An 18,629-nucleotide genomic window follows, 5' to 3' on the forward strand; every position below is an offset into this window, starting at 1 on the left:
GCTCTGAGGGACTGTAGAGGGCAGTGTGGAGTGAAAGAATGAGAATTAGAGTTGGAAAGATCAGTCAAGTTTAGGAATAAATAAATTGGATTTAAAAGTCTTGAGTTAGCTAAGAGAAGAATGTGAGTGAGACTGAAACATTTTAAATGTATTGTACCATGAATCTGTTATGTTTAATGTTTGTTAATAAAATTTTGGTTGTGCATATAGTGCGCCCTTGTTATCTGCGGGGAATTCTTTTGGCACGGGAACACTGTATCATACATTTCTGGCCTAAGGCAACACTATATATATAAAAATTGGATTCAGATGGCAGAGAACGCTGATGTGCAGTGGGTGTAGATATTGCACAATAGCATTCATTTGAACCTGGAGGACATCTAGTAGGTCCCCACAATGGCGGCCAAAGCAGTGGGACAAGATGAGGATAAGGGAAAGCTCTTCAATTTGGTGACAGCAATGAGCGAGTGGTGTAATTGGGGACAGGAGCCTCACAGCCTCTGTGAAGAAAGCATCACTGCCACTCCTTACAGCACTGAGTCCTTTAGCTTATAAGCCACCTTGCAAGTTGCATATGTACACTTGGCCTCCACTTTCCTTTTGTTTTGCAGACTTAGCCACACCTCACTCTTTCCGAGCCACCAGTGTGTTGTGTGTGGGTCTCCCTGCAGTCTTTAAAGCTACAATTTCTCTCTGCCTTCAGTTATGGCACTCCAATGCATTTTGCTCAAACATGTCCCCTTCTTCTGGGGCTACCAGCTTTTGCCAAGCTTGACTGTACCACTGGTTGTATGTACTCTGATTTTTGGCACTGTGCCACATTTAACAAGTCCAACACTATTCTAACCAAAATTCCTGCTACCTAATATTCATGGTGCACGGCCATCTCATCCTCCTTCCCACCCCACTCAGGCCTCAAGCAGGATCTGTGGGCCTTGTCCTCCTGCATCCCTGCTTTCACTCCCTCCCCTTTTCCTTGTATGTCAGTCAGTTGCTTACTTTAGAAAGACAGTTTTCCTCTGGGCCATATTTTCCCAATGATGATAATTCATGATGTGTGATTGCCTCCTGCTGGTTGGCTTTGGGAATAGCATCAGCTTCGGCATCATCATCCTTGTCATCATCAGAAATATCATCATCATGAATCATCATCACCTAACAATTAGTAGATAACTAGGATAACACAGCAGATAAGGAATTTAGCATAGTACCTTAAAAACTTTCAATTGTTTGGGTTAAAAAAAGACTAATATTGATAAATATTAATTCAATAAATAATATTTTTCCTTCCGTATAATCCACCACGCACACTCAGGTCCTCTGGGAGGAATTTGTTGCAACCTATAAAAACTATAAAAACTAGATTGTCTGCAACCACCCAGAGGACCTTTTCGGCAACTGTTACCACATTATGGAATGGCCTGCCAGATAAGTTCTGTCATATTACCACCTTAAACAGCTTTAAAAAAAGCTATTAGGACAGATCTCTTCCAGCAGGCCTTTCCTGAATAGTTACCAGCCACCAATAAAGTTGAACCCACTATATCTATGAGGAACAACAACAATTAACAGACCAACCACATCAGTTAAAACATGTCTATTAAAATACACATCAATTTAAAAGGACAATTATACACATATTAAAACAATCTACATTTAAAATACATCATTTAAAATTCACAATTTAAAAATCATCTGGGTAAGCCTGATGGAAGAGACTGGTCTTTAATGCTGTTTTTTAATTCAGACACTTTATTCAGTTGTCAAGTCCAAGCAATTTATCTGCAAAGTGCTACATCTTCCAATGCAGTGCGAAGATTATTCTGTGAATCTTTAATCAAAGGAATGAAATTTTGCTGGATTTCCCTTTTTCTTTTCTTTCTTTTTTCTGTTTTCTTTTGTTTGCTTATGTACCACCTGTTCTCTCCTGACTCTCCTAGTATCTCAGGCACAAATATGTTATTGCAAATTCTACTTTATGTGGCAATAGGACATGTTGCAGTTTCCAGTAAAGAACCAGGGAGGACAAACTACAACCTGACATAGTACAGTTTTTCTGTGTTTTCCATTTCTTCCTTCTTTTGAGTTGCTAGCTTTTCCCTGTGTGGAGAATATGCTATGACCTTCCCTTTCATATAAGCCATGCATACATCCCATTCAGCAGCACATGAAAAGTTGGAGCCTTCATTACTCCATCTTGGGATCTATTTTAACATAAATTCTTTATCACTGAGAAGAGATACATTTTTTAAAATTTATATACCGCTATTCCAAAGATCATAGCGGTGAACAGCAAGTAAGCTAATTAGCAAGTAAGCTAATTTGCCCCCAACAGTCTGGGTACTCATTTTAGCGACCTCGGAAGGATGCAAGCCTGAGTCGAGCTTGGGCCCTTTGCTGGTCTTGAACTCGCAACCTTGTGGTTTCGAGTGAATGGCTGCAGTACAGGCATTTACCCACTGCATCACCAAACCTGAAAAGGCTTGACCAGATCAGTAAAGGTACTATTACAAGTTGTTGGAAAATATTCTGATATCACAGTCTTATGGATATTGGAGAATGAGACATGTTGAGGTAAGCTGAAAAAGTTCAGAATATTTTGATGTCCAGAAGAAATATAGTCTCTCTGTCAGTGTTTTTATTGTTGTGTGCCTTCAAGTCATTTCTGACTTATCGCAACTCTTATCACAGGAATTTCCCGGCAAGAGGGTTTTTGCCTTCTCCTTCCTCTGAGGCTGAGATAGTGTGACTTGCCCAAGATCATACACAACACTATCCTACACTATCCTGACCAATATTCCTGCTACCTATAGCTGAACAGAGGTTCGAACCCTGGTCCATGCTGGCTCATTTCTCTGTGTAGGCAGATGTTCAAGAGGTAGGCAAACCTTCTACCCTTACAAATAGCAGGACCAGCTCTGACCCCCAAAGTGGCTCTCTCCCTTTCATGTTGCCCCTGCAAGTGGGGACCTTGCCAATGGGAGGTGCAGCCTTCAGGAGTCCCACTGATCTCTTCCAACCCATGTGGCTAGAACAGTTCAGCTGCAGAGGTTGCTTGATACTGCTAGCTTGGGTATCAGTCCTGTAAAGAGGAGCTTGCATAGAGTCAAGGGAGTTCTAGGGTGGATTTACACTGTAGAAATGATTCAGTTTGACAGCACTGTAACTGGTGAGGCTCCATTTTATGTAATCCTGGGATTTTGTGCTGGCCAAATGGCCGTAATAAAGTTATTATTATTGTAATCCTGGGATTTATAGTTTTGTGGGATGCCAGCACTCTTTGGCATAGAAGGCTGAAAACCTTGCAAACCTACAAATTCCAGAATTCCATAGGATGAAGCTGTAGCTTTAGCACTTAACATGGTGTCAAACTGCATTATTTCTACAGTGCAGATGCATCCCTAGAATGAACAAAAAGATGACAGATAGAACAGCCAGCCAGCTCCCTTTCTTTCATACACAGGTATTCTTCTTGGCCCTTTCTCTGCACAGGATTATTAATGGGATTCGATTAGCATTTAGCTCATGTGCTGATTATTCTTAATTATCATACTATAAAGTTTGTGCTATTTTTTTTATAAATATGCCATATTTTGTGAAAACTTTATGTTCATTAATTTATGAGAACATCTGAAAAGGATGTTTAATAGTTCTTATTGTATTCTGGGGGTAAATTAATATAAATAGACTAGAGACAAGGCTTGCTGACATGGCCAGACCCTTAAGCAGGCACAAAAAGTGAAATGATGCAGAAAGTGCCTCAGAGCATCTAAGCACAGCTGAAACTGCAAATGTATAACAAGGAAAAAGCAGGGTGTGAAACTGTGCAAAATGCCTTCAACCCAAAGAGCCTTTCATGACAGTTAACATAAAAATTTTATTGTCACAGATAAGCATGTTAGAAATCAAATATTTTACATGCTGCAAACTCTAAGTTGTAAAACAAAATCAGTCAATGTGTAACCTATAAATGTATAAATGTTGTGGGCTGCATCTGCACTACAGGAATAATGCAATTTGACACCACTTTAACTGCCATGGTTCAATGCTATAGAATCCTGGGATTTGTAGTTTGTTGTGGCACCAGAACACTCTGATAGAGAAGACTAAAGATTTCTCAAAACTATAAACTGATCCATGCCAGTTAAAGCACTGTAATATTTTGGAGTGCAGATCCAGTCATGGCTATAGTCAAGTTGTTGAGGCAGATCTTCATTGATCACCAATATAAACTAATATTTATCTCTGTTCCTATCTCTACTTCTTTGGGTTTGTGAGATGCATTTGCTTTCATACTATTAGCATTTTCCTCCTTCAACTAGTACAGCAGGTCAAACTCTTCTGGACCTGGCCACAGCCTTTTGTGATCCACTAACTTCCAGATTTAACTATGGCATTGCATTCTACAGAATATGGGGCTGCCCTTGAAAAGTACCAGGCTATTAGCTGATCTGAAATGCTGTTTGTTTACTTGAGCTATTGGTGACCATTTGCTATAAGTTTACATTACTGATTAAACTTAATGAAGCAGCAAGCAGTTTCTGGCGGCAACACTAATCTGAGGGTTGCAAATAAAACCACCTGTTTGGGTTTATGTTGGTATAACAATTTCAATAAAAGCATTTCTTGTTGCGTGTATGTTCCTGGAGGTACGTAGTAAATATGGAAAGTTCTCTTTCCATATTTCCTCATCTGGCCATACCATAGTGGTCATGATCCTGTGGATTCAAACAACACATGGAACAAAACGTAGTGCAAGTGGATTGACAGTTTGAGAATTCACATATAGGGCTATCTGGGCCATGCTTATTTAAACAGAAGTGTGTTAGTGGTAAGTAACAGTGAGAACAATAGGAAGAACCTACTTCTGGGACAGCACTGCCACCACCACAGAAAGAGATGACTGCATTGTATGCAAAGTTGACCATTTCCTTAATGCCTGGGTCAAAGGGAAGAGGTGATTTTCCAAACTACCTCTTATACTTCCTTAGATCTGAAGAGCCCTCAGAGCCAGGCTTTAAGGTGGCAGGAGTCAGAATCATACATAATGCCTGCAGTGAACCTTTCTGCTCTTTCAGGAATGAATAGACTTGTGTTGTTGTTAACTGCCTTCAAGTTGGTCCCAATTTATTGAGACCATATGGATAAGCATCTCCAAGCCCCCCTGTCCTCCCCTGCTCTGCTCAGATCCTGCAAAGACAGTGGCCTCCCTGATTAAGTCTACCTATCTGGAGCATGGTCTTCCTCTCTTTCTACTACCTTCTACCTTTCTAGCATTATCATCTTTTCTTGTGAGTCTCATGATGTGGCCAAAGTACAAAGTACTCACTTTTGTTATCTTTGCTTCCAGGGAGAGTTCAGGCTTGATCTGGTCAAGGCAAGGACCAATTTGTTTGTCTTTCTGGCTGTCCTTATTACAACCACCTGCCCTGTGTCTCCTCCCTCCTCTTGGTTCCAGAAGAGAGACAGTGAGGAAGAGGAAGAGATAAGACTGGAGGGTGGTAAGATAGAGAACACATTTACAAGGTGGAGGTAGCAAAGTGGCAGCAACAAAAGAACCCACAGCCTGCAGAGGCTATGGGATCTGTTCAGTCACACAGCTCTGTTGTTGTTTGAGAGAGAGGTGTGCCCCGCTCCCTGATCTCAAGCAGCCAGTGGCAAGATACAGGGCATGCTTTTATGGGTTAGAAGCAGAAAAGGACAGCTTGCAGGTGGAGCAGCCCAACAGCGTGATATAGCATGCAGCTGGAATGAAATGTATTTTGATGTCTTCAGCCCCAGCATGTCCAACTCCTTTCTGAAAATAGTGTGTGTTCGCATTCCTTATGTTGTCTTGGGAAGGGTACCAATTTAAGGGAAGGCATGGCAGCAGTGCAGATTTGGTGATTGTTGAAGCTGATGCTGGAGTGTGGAGAGTATTTTGTGTGGTTGGCATGTGTGTGTGTGTGAGTGTTTGTAGCACCCTATCACATGGGGTTAAAACTCCAGCTTACCATTCCTGAATTCAGTGTTAATTTTGGAGACAGCGGGGTCCTATCACACAGAAATTGTCACCGGATCACCACCCAGGTCCATCCTGGATGCAGCCCAGGTCCTGTAAGTTATTTCGGTGGCCATTTTTAGAAGTCTTTTTCAACACGGAAGCTTCCAACTTCTAAAAATGACCACCGAAGCGGCTTACAGGACCTGGGTTGTATTTAGGACAGACCTGGGCAGCGACTTGGCAGCGATTTCTGTGTGATAGGACCCAGCTGCCTCCCCAAATCAGCACTGAATTCGGAAAAGGTAAGCTGCAGTTTTAACCCCATGCAATAGGGTCCTTAGTCTATTTCCATCTACTTAGATGCAAAGACTGTTGAGACTGTTCAGTCACTTCCCCCAATGCAAGATACATTACATAATATATTCTGAGTAACACAATTTAAGAAGAATGTGAACAAGCAGGAATGTGTCCAGAAGAGGGTGACCAAAATGATAAGAGGTCTGGAAACTATGCCTATGAGGAGCAGCATATTATGTTTAGCCTGGAGAAGAGAAGGTTAAGGGGTGATATGATAACCGTGTTTAAATATTTGAAGGGATGTCATATTGAGGATGGAGGAAGATTCTTTTCTTCTGCTCTATAGACTAGGGCATAGAGCAATAGATTCAAGTTACAGGAATAGAGATTTCACCTAATCATTAGGAAAAACCTCCTGATGGTAAGAGCTGTTTTATAGTGGCACACTGCCTCCAGGAGTTGTGAAGTCCCCTTCTTTGGAGGTTTTTAAACAGAGGATGATGACCATCTGTCAAAAGTGCTTTAATTGTGTATTCCTGCATGGCAGGTGGTTGGAATAGACAGACCTTGTAGTCTCTTCCAACTCTATGATTCTATAATTCTATGATTCTAAAACCAAACCTAAAGGAAAACATAAAAATGCAACACATACAGGTCCTTCTACATGATTAAATATTTGATTTTCATTCCTCTGCTTCATCTTTCCTTCTGTGTCCTCCACATTTCCCATCCAAGCATAATTTGAGAGATTGATTTTAGTATTGTGAAAATAGAGAGTATTCACCAATTCAAATTTTTTTAATATTATTAAAAAAATACTCTTTACATATATATATATACACAAAAAGAACACATTAATACAGCTCAGCTATATTCTTCGTTACTTCTTTTCTCTTCCCCCCCCCCCCCCCAAAAAGAAAAAATTATACAAGAAACCTGAACATCTTGGTATCAAAACCCTCTGTTTGGTCTCGTAGAAATTTATTCTATTTTCCAGCCTATTCGATTCAACATTTTATTCCCCGATTCATAGTCAATTTTTTCTACTTCATCTCTCTACAATGTTCCATTAACTGTTGCTGTTTGATTGAACGGATCTATGATTTTTTCTCTTTATCATTTATCTTATTTCTCTATTATCTCTATACTGACTGGGAATACCATGCCTCTCCTTCTATCTATCCTCCAGGGAGGCTTTTCCGACTCCAGACCTATCATATCAACTATCAACTAAAGACCAGAAACTAGTGAATTAAACCTCTTAAGATAGATAAGGAAATGTTATCTCATTATCCTAATATTTTCTATCTTCTTTCTAAATAAATGAGATCCGACACAACCATTAGTCTTAGTCAATAATTTAAGGAGCCTTGGCCCTGTCCCCTTCTCGGCTTGCCTTCTTCAAGTCTTCTTTAATGTTTATGTTCAGGACCATCGTTTTTCACAAAATTGTGTTAAAGGTGTCCATATATTCTCAAAATTCATCTCACATTTATCAACATCTCTTAGCCGTGTAGTAATCATGTCCATCTCTATCACATCCATTGCCTTTATCAGCCACTCATCCACATCAATATCCCCGATTCTTCCAATTCAAAATTTTCAAACAAATTAGTAATACATATAAAACGACTGCATTTTTAAAGCATATAGTCCTAAACATGTATGCCAAGGCTTAAGACCTATTTAACTCAATGAGACTTAGGGGCTGTACATACAGCCCCTAAGGGACGGCTTCCAGCCACCCCTTCTTCAGCCAGATCGGGGCCATGGCAACCTCATGCCGCAGACCCAATCCAGCCTTTCCAGGGTGTGAAAAAGAGCCGCAAAAGTGGCTCCTTTTTGTGCCCTGGAAAGGGTGCCTTAGCTGTGTTGCCACAGTTATACAGCAGTGCTGGAGGAGCACCATGATGCCATGTATCTTGTGGAGTGGCACACAGCATCATGGCACCCTGGGGGCAGGGTTGGGGCATGTATCTTCTGGATGCAATGCTCCAACTCCACCCCCAGGCTGGCCTCTCAGGCAGGGCTGAACAGGGCCTTACTTCTGTGTAAAGATGCTTAGGGTGGCACTGTAGATGTAGTATTCTGCCTCATCATAAATCCTCATATAAGGTCAGCTGTATGATGTAAAGACAGGATCCAAATATATCTCCGCAAGAAACAGTTTGGTTGCTCCACCCCTGCCACCACCATTTTGCTAACATGGAACTCAAAATATAGTCCAGGGATGGAAACTCCCAGAAGCCCTAGACAGTACAGTCAATGGTGAAGAAAGCTGATAGGTGCAGTTCAAAGAAATCTTGAGGAACACACGATTCCCATTCCAGTATAACCATTTGTATTGTATGCCCAGACATAAGTTAAATGGGTCTGACACCTAAGTAAATGAAAAAGGAATGAAATGGAAAAGCAAAAGGACAATTTCACAAAATGTTTGGAATAAAATCAATTTCTATATATTGATACTTTGTAATCTCTCTTTCTACCATAACAGTAAGAACTGTTGTCATTTTTGGAATTTTTCTGCAATCACTGCTAACAATGGAATCATCAGAGGAGTACCTGTTTGAATACAGAGGATGTTATTTTGTCAAAAATCTAACTACACAAGAATACCTGGATACACTGGAGGATTCTGAAATCAGAGACAGTGATGTATTCCTAGTCACTTATACTAAATGAGGTAAAATTGAAAACATTTTCCTCAGAAAAACTGGTCTGTTGTTTGCCTCTCTTGTTCCATACAAACTTCACAAGGTTGTACTATAAGAGGGTTTTAGCTCATTAATTCATGTAACTGGATTTTGTGAGCAGAGGACAATGTACTGAACAGACATTTAAAGGAACAAATCTTTGTAGAAATGGGAATGGACTGGTCCTGTGCACATGTTTATGGAGCTTCTTTTGTTGTTTTCTGCATTTCCTGAAACTGGCTATGGCTCCATTTCTTCATTCTTGCAGCATGGGGAATCAACATACACAGAGGAGTGTGCTAACCCTGCCTTCTCTGTCTCCCTTTCCATCATTCTCACATGGAGAGTGAGGAGTTTGCATAAAGAGAACTTCCCCTACATGTCAACACTCTGATAGTTTTGGTTCCTGATTGCCTGGAAAGTGTTGTGATGCAGGGATTGCTCACATTCTTTCTCCCGGGCAGCCTTATTCCTCTCCATATGAGAATGACGAAGCTGGAGCTGGACAGAGGAAGTTAGTGCACCACTTTCTTTGATTTTTGGTATCAAAAGAAGCAAGGTTGTCCAATCTCATGTCTGTTATCTGCTCTAACTATTGAGTTATTAGGAAGAGCAAGTTTAAATCAATGCAATAGTAAGGGAGTATAAAAAGAACTCATAAAATGAATATATATACAGATGATGCTTTACTTTATTCCATCAGTTAAATTCCAAAACAGCATTCCAGCAATTAAAACTCTTGTTTAACTTCAAAATATATTCAGGATTTAAATTATTTAGAAATAATTCCTGATTTATTTATTTTTTTGAATGTGCCAACAGAATGTCAAATGCAAGTTATGAAACTGACAGATCCCTCTCATAGGCAATTATCACATGGAGGCTTACCATGGCTAAAATGTGGCTAAATCATTCCCAAAGCACATGGGTGTGATAGCCAATTGTGCTTGCCTCCCATGATTTAATTGTCCCGCTCCTCTCCCATCCTCAAAGTGTTCATGGGGCAGCCATTTTTCAGCAATGGGAACAGTATACTATTAGTTTCTCAAGTTTTAGATATTTGGGTATACTATTAACTAATGGTATTTCCTCACTATGTTTGTATGTGTTATGTGCCTTCAAGTCATTTCCAACTTATGACAATCCTAAGACAAACCTATCACATGTTTTTCTTGGCAAGATTTGTTCAGAGGTTTGCCATTTCCTTCCACTGAGGCTGGGTGAGTGTGACTTTCTCAAGCTCAACAAGTGGGTTTCATGACCAAGCTGGGGTTCGAACCCTAGTCTCCAGAGTCATAGTCCAACACTCAAACCACTATACCACACTGGCTCTCTATTATTGTACCCTAATTGTAATGTGGTCTTTAAAAACAGTAGGTTAAATTGAAAGAATGAACAAAAGTGAAATTGACTATTCTGAGAATGTTAGCTGTTGTTAAAGCACATAATCTCTCTTAAATAATAATAATAATAATAATAATAATAATAATAATAATAATATGTTTATTTATATCTCGCCTCTTCCATTTGGGGATTGAGGCGGGTAACAACAGAGTTTATATGATACACAATATAAAAACAATAAAGCCCACAAAACTCTGACCCAACACTCCCTCCCAAATTATAAAATTAACATAAAACATGATTAAAATATATAATAATACAACACTACAAGATTATTCTATAATCTGTGAATGATGAGGAGATATAGTAGGAAGGACAGATAGAATCAGTTCTGGGCGGTTATCACTCAGGGAAGGCCTGCCGGAAGAGAAAAGGTTTTGTCGATTTTTAAAAAGCCTCCAATGAGGATAACTGGCGAATCTCTTCTGGCAGGTCATTCCAAGCATTAGGAGCCGTAGCAGAAAAAGACCTCCTGGAGGTCACCGCCAATCTGGTCTTTCTTGGATATAAAAGATTTTCCCCAGAGGAACGTAGTGTATGGGAAAGATTATATGGGAGGAGGCGTTCCTTCAAGTAGATTGGACCCAGGCCATGTAGAGCTTTGTCGGTAATAACCAACACCTTGTACTGAGCCCGAAAGCTAATAGGCAGGCAGTGTAATGACTTTAGAATAGGTGTAATTTGGTCAAACCTAGATTTTCCGGTGACCAATCTGGCTGCCATGTTTTGTATCAATTGAAGCTTCCAGACATGGCACAAGGGTTGCCCCATGTAGGGCGCATTACAGAAATCAAGACAAGAGGTTACCAGGGCATGTACAACCGTTTCTAGATCCCGCTACTCCAGGTAGGGGCGCAACTGGTGTATCAGCCGAAGCTGATAACAGGCACTCCTGGCTGTCGCGTCAATCTGTCAGGACAGATGAAGTGACGAATCCAGGAGCGCCCCCAAGCTGCGGATGCAGTTCTTCAGGGGAAGTGTGACCCCATCTAGGAATGGTGAACATATCTCCATACCTGGGTTGGGGTTACCTATCAAGAGTACCTCCATTTTGTTTGGATTCAACTTAAGTCTGTTTTCCCTCATCCAATCCATTACTGACCTCAGGCAGTCATTCAGAGGAGAGATGCGTTCCTTGGTCACTGAAACAGTCTGAGAAATAGAGAAGTAGATTTGGGTGTCATCAGCGTACTGATAACACCCCGCCCATGTCTCCAGATGATCTCACCCAGCGGCTTCATATAAATGTTGAAGAGCATTAGCGACAGTATCGCTCCTTGAGGGACACCCGTTTGAGCTCCCTCTTGGCCGAACAGCTGTCGCCAAGCGACACCATCTGGAATCTGCCCAAGAGATAGGACCGGAACCACTGCAGAGCAGTGCCTCCAATTCCTGGTTCCCTCAGGCATTCCAGAAGGATACCATGGTCAATGGTATTGAAGGCCACTGAGAGGTTCTATTTCAGACACTTCCTCTGGGGCCAAACAAATAAAAAAATTTATGAGTGGCAAAATTTTGGATTTTGACACCCAGATCAAATACCCATATTTTATAATTGTTATATTTTAAAATAAACATAAACAAGACATGCACAGGAGATTTTATTAAATTAAGGTTTGTTAAATTAAATATAAAAAAGCTATGGACAAAAGTTTTTGGCTGTTCCTGATTTGATTTATTATATAGTATTTCAATTAAAACAATTTCCCCAATTTAATGGGGGATAAATATATTTATACCATGGATTCAGATTGGAAGTGAAGAGTTTGCTTTATGCCTATATTAAACCTAGAATCATAGAGCTGGAAGAGACCACAAGGGCCATTCAGTCCAACCCCCTGCCATGCAGGAAATCTAAATCAAAGCATCCCTGACAGATGGTCATCCAGCCTCTGTTAAAGACCTCTAAGGAAGGAGACTCCACTACACTCTGAGGGAGTGTGTTCCACTGGCAAACAGCCCTTACCGTCAGGAGATTCCTCCTAATGTTGAGGTGGAATCTCTTTTCCTGCAGCTTGCATCCATTGTTCCGGGTCCTGTTCTCTGGAGCAGCAGAAAACAAGTCAGCTCCCTCCTCATTTTGACATCCCTTCAAGTATTTGAACAGGGCTATCATATCACCTCTTAACCTTCTCTTCTCCAGGCTAAACATCCCCAGCTCCCTAAGGCGTTCCTCATAGGACATGGTTTCCAGACCCTTCACCATTTTAGTTGCTCTCCTTTGGACATGCTCCAGTTTCTCAACATCCTTTTTAAATTGTGGTGCCCAGAACTGGACACAATATTCCAGGTGGGGCCTGACCAGAGCAGAATAGAGTGGCACTATTACTTTCCTTGATCTAGACACTATACTTCTATTGATGCAGCTTAAAATTGCGTTGACCTTTTTAGCTGCCGCTTCGCACATGTTCAATTTGTGGTCTACTTGGCCTCCCAGATCCCTTTCACACGAATCTGAATTAGCCAAGAGAAGAATGTGAGTGAGAGTGAAATATTTATTGTAAACGTATTAAATCATTAATCTGTTTTGTTGTGCCCAATTTCTATTAATAATATATTGGTTTAGTGTATTATACACTTCTGGCTTCTGGGAACACTGCTTGTGTGCAGTAGGGGTAGATGTTGCACAATAGCCTTCATATGAACCTTGAGGACATCTAATAGGTCCCCAGAGGGGTGGCCACAGGAATGGGACAGGAGGAGTCTTTACATTAGTGGCAAAGATGGGGAAGGGAAAGCCCTTCCACTTGCTGGTAGCAGTGAGATTTGTGGAGAATTAGGCAGAACTTTGCATCTGGTGGGGAAAATGGTGTAATTGGGGGCAGGAACCTCACAGCCTCAGTGAAAGAAGCACCACAACCTCTCCTTGCAGCACTGAGTATTCCAGTTTATAAGCCACCTCACAAGCTGCAGATGTTCACTTGTCCTCTGCTTTCCCTTTGTTTTACAGACTTAGGGGTTATTCACACTGTCAAAATAATCCAGGATGAATCCAGGTTGAATCTCCATTGTTCACACACTTCCCAAATGCACCTGATCAAGTTGGGGTATCCACAGGGTCATCCAGAACAGATCCCCCATGGATACCTGTACAGAGTGATCAGATGTCCTCACCACAAAGGAGGACAAGGTATTCAAGAAAAATGGTAGGACATTACACAATAAAAGCTAAAGACACTAATGTAAGTTTGTACTTCTTAGTCATGCTCAAAATGCAAGACATTTTGGAATTCTTTGTTGTTGTATGCCTCCAAGTCGTTTTTGACTTAACGGTGACAAAAGATGTTAATGTATGAGTTGTTTTTTCTAAACTAAAACCTCAGTGTTCAGGTTAAATTGCTGTGTTGGCACTTGGCAATAAATAAGTATTTTTTGCATTGTAGTTTGGGCACTTGGTCTCTAAAAGGTTTGCCATTACTACTCTGGGCCAAAGTTCTACATGGGGCAACCCTTGTACCAAACCCGGAAGCTACAGTTAGTGCAAATATGGCAGCGAGACTGGTCGCTGGTGGTTCTAGGTCAGACCACATAACACCTATTTTGAAATATCTTCATTGGCTGCCTATTTGCTTCCGGGCTCAATACAAGGTGTTGGTTATGACCTATAAAGCCCTAAATGGCTTGGGCCCAGGGTACTTGAAGGACCACCTCTCCCCATATAATCCACCCCGCACACTCAGGTCGGCAGGGAAGAATCTGCTGGAGGTCCCAACTGCACGTTATGTGAGGACCTCGCAACAGGCCTTCTCTATCTCGGCCCCAAGAATATGGAATAATCTCCCGGACGAGCTCCGCTCCACCACATCTTTAGATACTTTTAAGAAGAACCTTAAGACCTTCTTCTTCTCTAAAGCCTTCCCCACATGAGGTGTCATTTCACCCCTTATGTTGACGACCTTGTAATGTTTATGGATTCCCCTACTCAGCCGGCCCTGTGTTGTTATTGTGACTGTTTTTAAATGTTGTTTTAAATGTTTTTATCTTGGTGTATTTTTTAAAAAAAATATGGAACGCTTCACGAATTTGCGTGTCATCCTTGCACAGGGGCCATGCTAATCTTCTCTGTATTGTTCCAATTTTAGTATATGTGCTGCCGAAGCGAGCACATCTTGGTGTATTTTTTTATCTAAATTCTGTATGCTGCTTTGATCAAAATTGGAAAAGCGGGATAAAAATAAACTTTTATTTATTCATTATTATTATCTTTCCCCAATACTGATAATTCGTGACGTCTGATTGCCTCCTGCTGGTTGGCCTCGGGAATAGTATCATCATTATCATCTTTGTCATCATCATCATTGGGAATATCATCATCATCATCAACAGCTAACAATTGGTAGTTAAACAGGATAACAAATTAGATAAGGAATTTATCATAATACCATAAAAACCCAATAATCCAATTGTTTGGATTTAAAAGATGACTAATATTAATAGATATTAATACAATAAATATTATTACAATACACTAAATAATAATATTCAGTAATGGTCGAATAATCCATTTGTTTGGATTTAAAAGATGACTAATCTGGGCGCATTACAGACCGCCCGAAACTAATCTGGGCGCATTACAGACCGCCCGAAACTAATCTGGGCGCATTACAGACCGCCGCCACCGCCATTTGCAGTGTGGAGGAGCCCCAGCATACAAACCTCACGGCTCCTCCGTGCTGCAAAAAGAAGCCCCAAATGGCGCTTCTCTTTGTGGCATGCTTATGACGTCACGAGGCACCAATAGCGGACTTGCGGCATCATTTGCGCCATGCAACGTGCGGACGCAATGCATCCGCTACGTCAAGATGGTGGCGGCCATGTGGAATGGGTGCCGCCATTCTGTGCGCGCTCCACATGTATTAGAGTTAGGGGCATCAGGAAGTGACGCCCCTTTCTAACCCTAGTACATGTGGAGCGCGTACTTTATGCCCGTGTGGAACGGGCCCTTAATAGATATCAATACAATAAATATTATTACAATACAACAAATAATAATATTCAGTAGTGGACCCTTGTTATCCGCTGGGGTTTGGTTCCAGGACACCCTACCACACCAAAATCTGTGGCTGCTCAAGTCCCATTTAATACAATGCCATAGAAAATATATAAAACAGCAAAATCAAGGTTTGCTTTCTCAAATTTATATATTTTTAAAGTATTTTCAAGCCATGGATGCTTGAATCCATGGATAAAAAATCTATAGATAAGGAGGGCTGGCTGTACTTTGGGCTTGCCGTCTTCATAGACAATAGCTCAGTTGTCTAGTGCTGCATTTGCTCTGCAGAAATATCTTATATATGTCAGGAGGGAGCCCAGCCAGGGACAGGCTATGGGGCAATTGGTTGCCCTTCCCAGCATTTCCCCAGCTGGGCTTTCCCTTGTGGAGGAAGCCCAGCTGGAAAGAGGTTGCAGGCCAATCAGTTACCCTTCCCAGCTTCTCCCAATCTGGGACAGATATATGTTAGGAAAGATGGAGGGAAGTAGAGGGAGAGAGGCTGTATTCTAAATGGATGGACTCTATTAAAGAGGTCACAGGTATGGCTTTGGAGGAATTAAGCAGAGCAGTGGAAGACAGAAGACCTTGAAGATGTCTGATCCATAGGTTCCCCATGGGTTGAGATCAACTTGAGGGCAATTAACAACCAAAAAAAGATATCTTATTTCACCTAAATATTGTTTCACATCTGTAAGCATAGCAAGTGTCTGGTGTGAAATAGAGCACACTCTACTGTTTTATCCTAATCAGGCTTTTTTGTTGGATTTTTCATTTTCTTTCCTTTTTTGCCAGGTTTACTTTGTTTGCTCATGTACCATCTGTTCTATCCAGACTTTTCTAGTACCTTTGACACAAACATAATTCTACTTTGTGTGACAATAGGTCATGTTGCAGTTTCCAATAAAGAACCAGGGAGGGGCAAGCTGAAAACTGATATTGTTTGTGTGTGTTCTCCATTTTTCCTCCTTTTGAGTTGTTAGCTTTTTCCTGCGTAGAGCATATCTTTCCTCTCCTATAAGCCTTTCATGCATCTCATTCAACAGCACATGAGGAGCTGGAACCTTCATTATTCCATCTTGGAGTCTATTTGATCTTAAATTCTTCATCATTAAGAAGATACACATTTCATCACCAAATCTGAAAAGGCGTGACCTGAAAAGTAAAGGTAATGTAACAATTTGTTGGATAATATTCTGATATCACAGTCTTATGGATATTGGATGATGTCACATGTTGAGGTAAGAGGGAAGAGTTCAGAAAATTTTTATGTACAGAAGAAAAATAATCTATCTATGTTTGTGTTGTTGTTGTTTGCCTTCAAGTCATTTCCAACTTATGGCGACTCTATCACAGAGTTTTCCTGGCAAGATTTCTTAAGCAGGTTTTTGCCTTCGCCTTCCTCTGAGACTGAGATAGTGTGACTTGCCCAAGATCACACAGTGGGTTTCTATTGGCTGAGCAGGGATTCAAATCTTGGTCCATGCTTGCCCATCTCTCTGTGTAGGCAGATGTTTAAGAAATGGGCAAATCTTCTGCCCTTAAAAATAGCAGGACCAGACCTGACCCTCAAAGTGGCTCCCCCTTTAGTGCTGTCATTGTAAGTGGTGACCTTGTCAATTGGAGGTTCAACCTGCAGGAGTCCCACTGATCTCTTCCAACCCATGGAGCTAGAACAGTTCAGCTGGAGAAGCTGCTGAATACTGTTGTTATGAGTCTCCGTCCTGCTGAGAGGGACTTGCATAGAGTCAAGGGTGTTCTAGGGTGCATCTGTACTGTAGAAATAATGCAGTTTGATACCAGTTTAACTGCTGTGTCTCCATCCTATGGAATCCTGGGATTTATAGTTTTGTAGGACTCTTTGGCAGAGAAGGCTAAAGACATTGCAAACCTACAAATCCCAAGATTCCATATGATGGAGCTGCAGCACTTAAAGTGGTGTCAGACTGCATTATTTCTAAAGTGCAGATGCATCCCTAGAATGAACAAAAAGGTGGCAGATACCTCCGATCTGGGCACAGAGCTATGCAATAACATCGGTTTATACATAGTCTCAACCCGTGCCCGTGCTCAGATAAGGGGGAAAGGCTGTGTGATAATCTCAAAAAGAAATGATGCATTACCTGCCTCCCATCAGAGACTGGCTATATGCAATCTTGATCACTTCCTTATTGCCTGGGTCAAAGAACAGAAGTGATTTTCCAAACTACCTCTATTTAGGGTTGCCATAAGTCAGGACCTCCAAACCGGGACAAATGTAGGACAACATTTTCAAGCGTAGGACACATTTTTATAAAAAATGGAGGACACGCAAAAAAATGTGATGATTTTTTAAAAAATGTTAATCTAAATGCATGTTTCTTAGGCATGATCAAAATGGAGGACATTTGGGCATTATTCCTAGACAGATGGCAGAAATGTACTTCCCTTTCTGGCCAAACCACCCCCCTCCATTCCAAAACACACACAACACACATTTGGGCATTGAACATGGCTTTATTTAACATTGCCTCTTGCCTATTTCAGAGGCTTATTTCATAACCAAACCCCCTGGGTTTAACACTTAGCATGGTTTAACATGGCTATGCATATTGAACATGTCAAGGTGGTTTCACAAGAAGTGGATTTGCCGTTTCAGGTTTCTTGCACCAACTATACTTCTCAAAAGTATGTACTTGGTCAAGGGACTTTGGTTTTTCTTCACTACGCATGAGTTTGTAAAAATCAGAGCAAATTACATTGGCCATGCCTCAGAGGCTTGCTGATATCAATATCACCACCACCATCATCATCACTATCATTGTCAAAACAAGGGAGACTTGTTAGCATTCAAAGCACCAAAAACACACAGAAAAAGCACTTTGGAAAGTCACACTATCTTGGCTTCAGAAACAGTGAGTGCAGGCCTTAGAAGCTGGCTGATATCAATATCACCATCTTCATCATCATCACTATCATTGTTAAAAGTGATGAAGGCCTTGAGTTCTGGTCCCCACAACACACTCCAGCTCCCTGAATTCCACAGCCTTGAGTCAGAAAAGAGTTAAAGCATTGCAAGCCAAACTGGGTTATTTCTCCAGTGTGGATGCAGCGTGATGGTGCCACTGCCGTCCCTTCCTCCCTCCTGGGCTCCCTTTTGCCTGGTGCCTCCCTCTCAGCCCCCCCCCCCCCCACATGGCCCCCACGAGTCCTGGCTTCCCTCTTGTTGGGAAATGCAGGTCTGGCTAAGGAGGGAGTTGGGCACACAGCAACAGCAGCA

At 41.3% G+C, this 18,629-nt stretch overlaps 1 non-coding gene across 1 annotated transcript; it reads right to left on the reverse strand.

The window, feature by feature from the left end:
- Positions 1–14,379: 14,379 nt before the first annotated feature.
- Positions 14,380–14,486, reverse strand: LOC121920099. The gene has a single exon (XR_006101641.1). It is a non-coding gene; the product is annotated as a U6 spliceosomal RNA (small nuclear RNA).
- Positions 14,487–18,629: the final 4,143 nt, after the last annotated feature.

This window comes from Sceloporus undulatus, chromosome 1 (genome assembly GCF_019175285.1).
Source record: "Sceloporus undulatus isolate JIND9_A2432 ecotype Alabama chromosome 1, SceUnd_v1.1, whole genome shotgun sequence".
Taxonomy (NCBI): Eukaryota; Metazoa; Chordata; class Lepidosauria; order Squamata; family Phrynosomatidae; genus Sceloporus; species Sceloporus undulatus.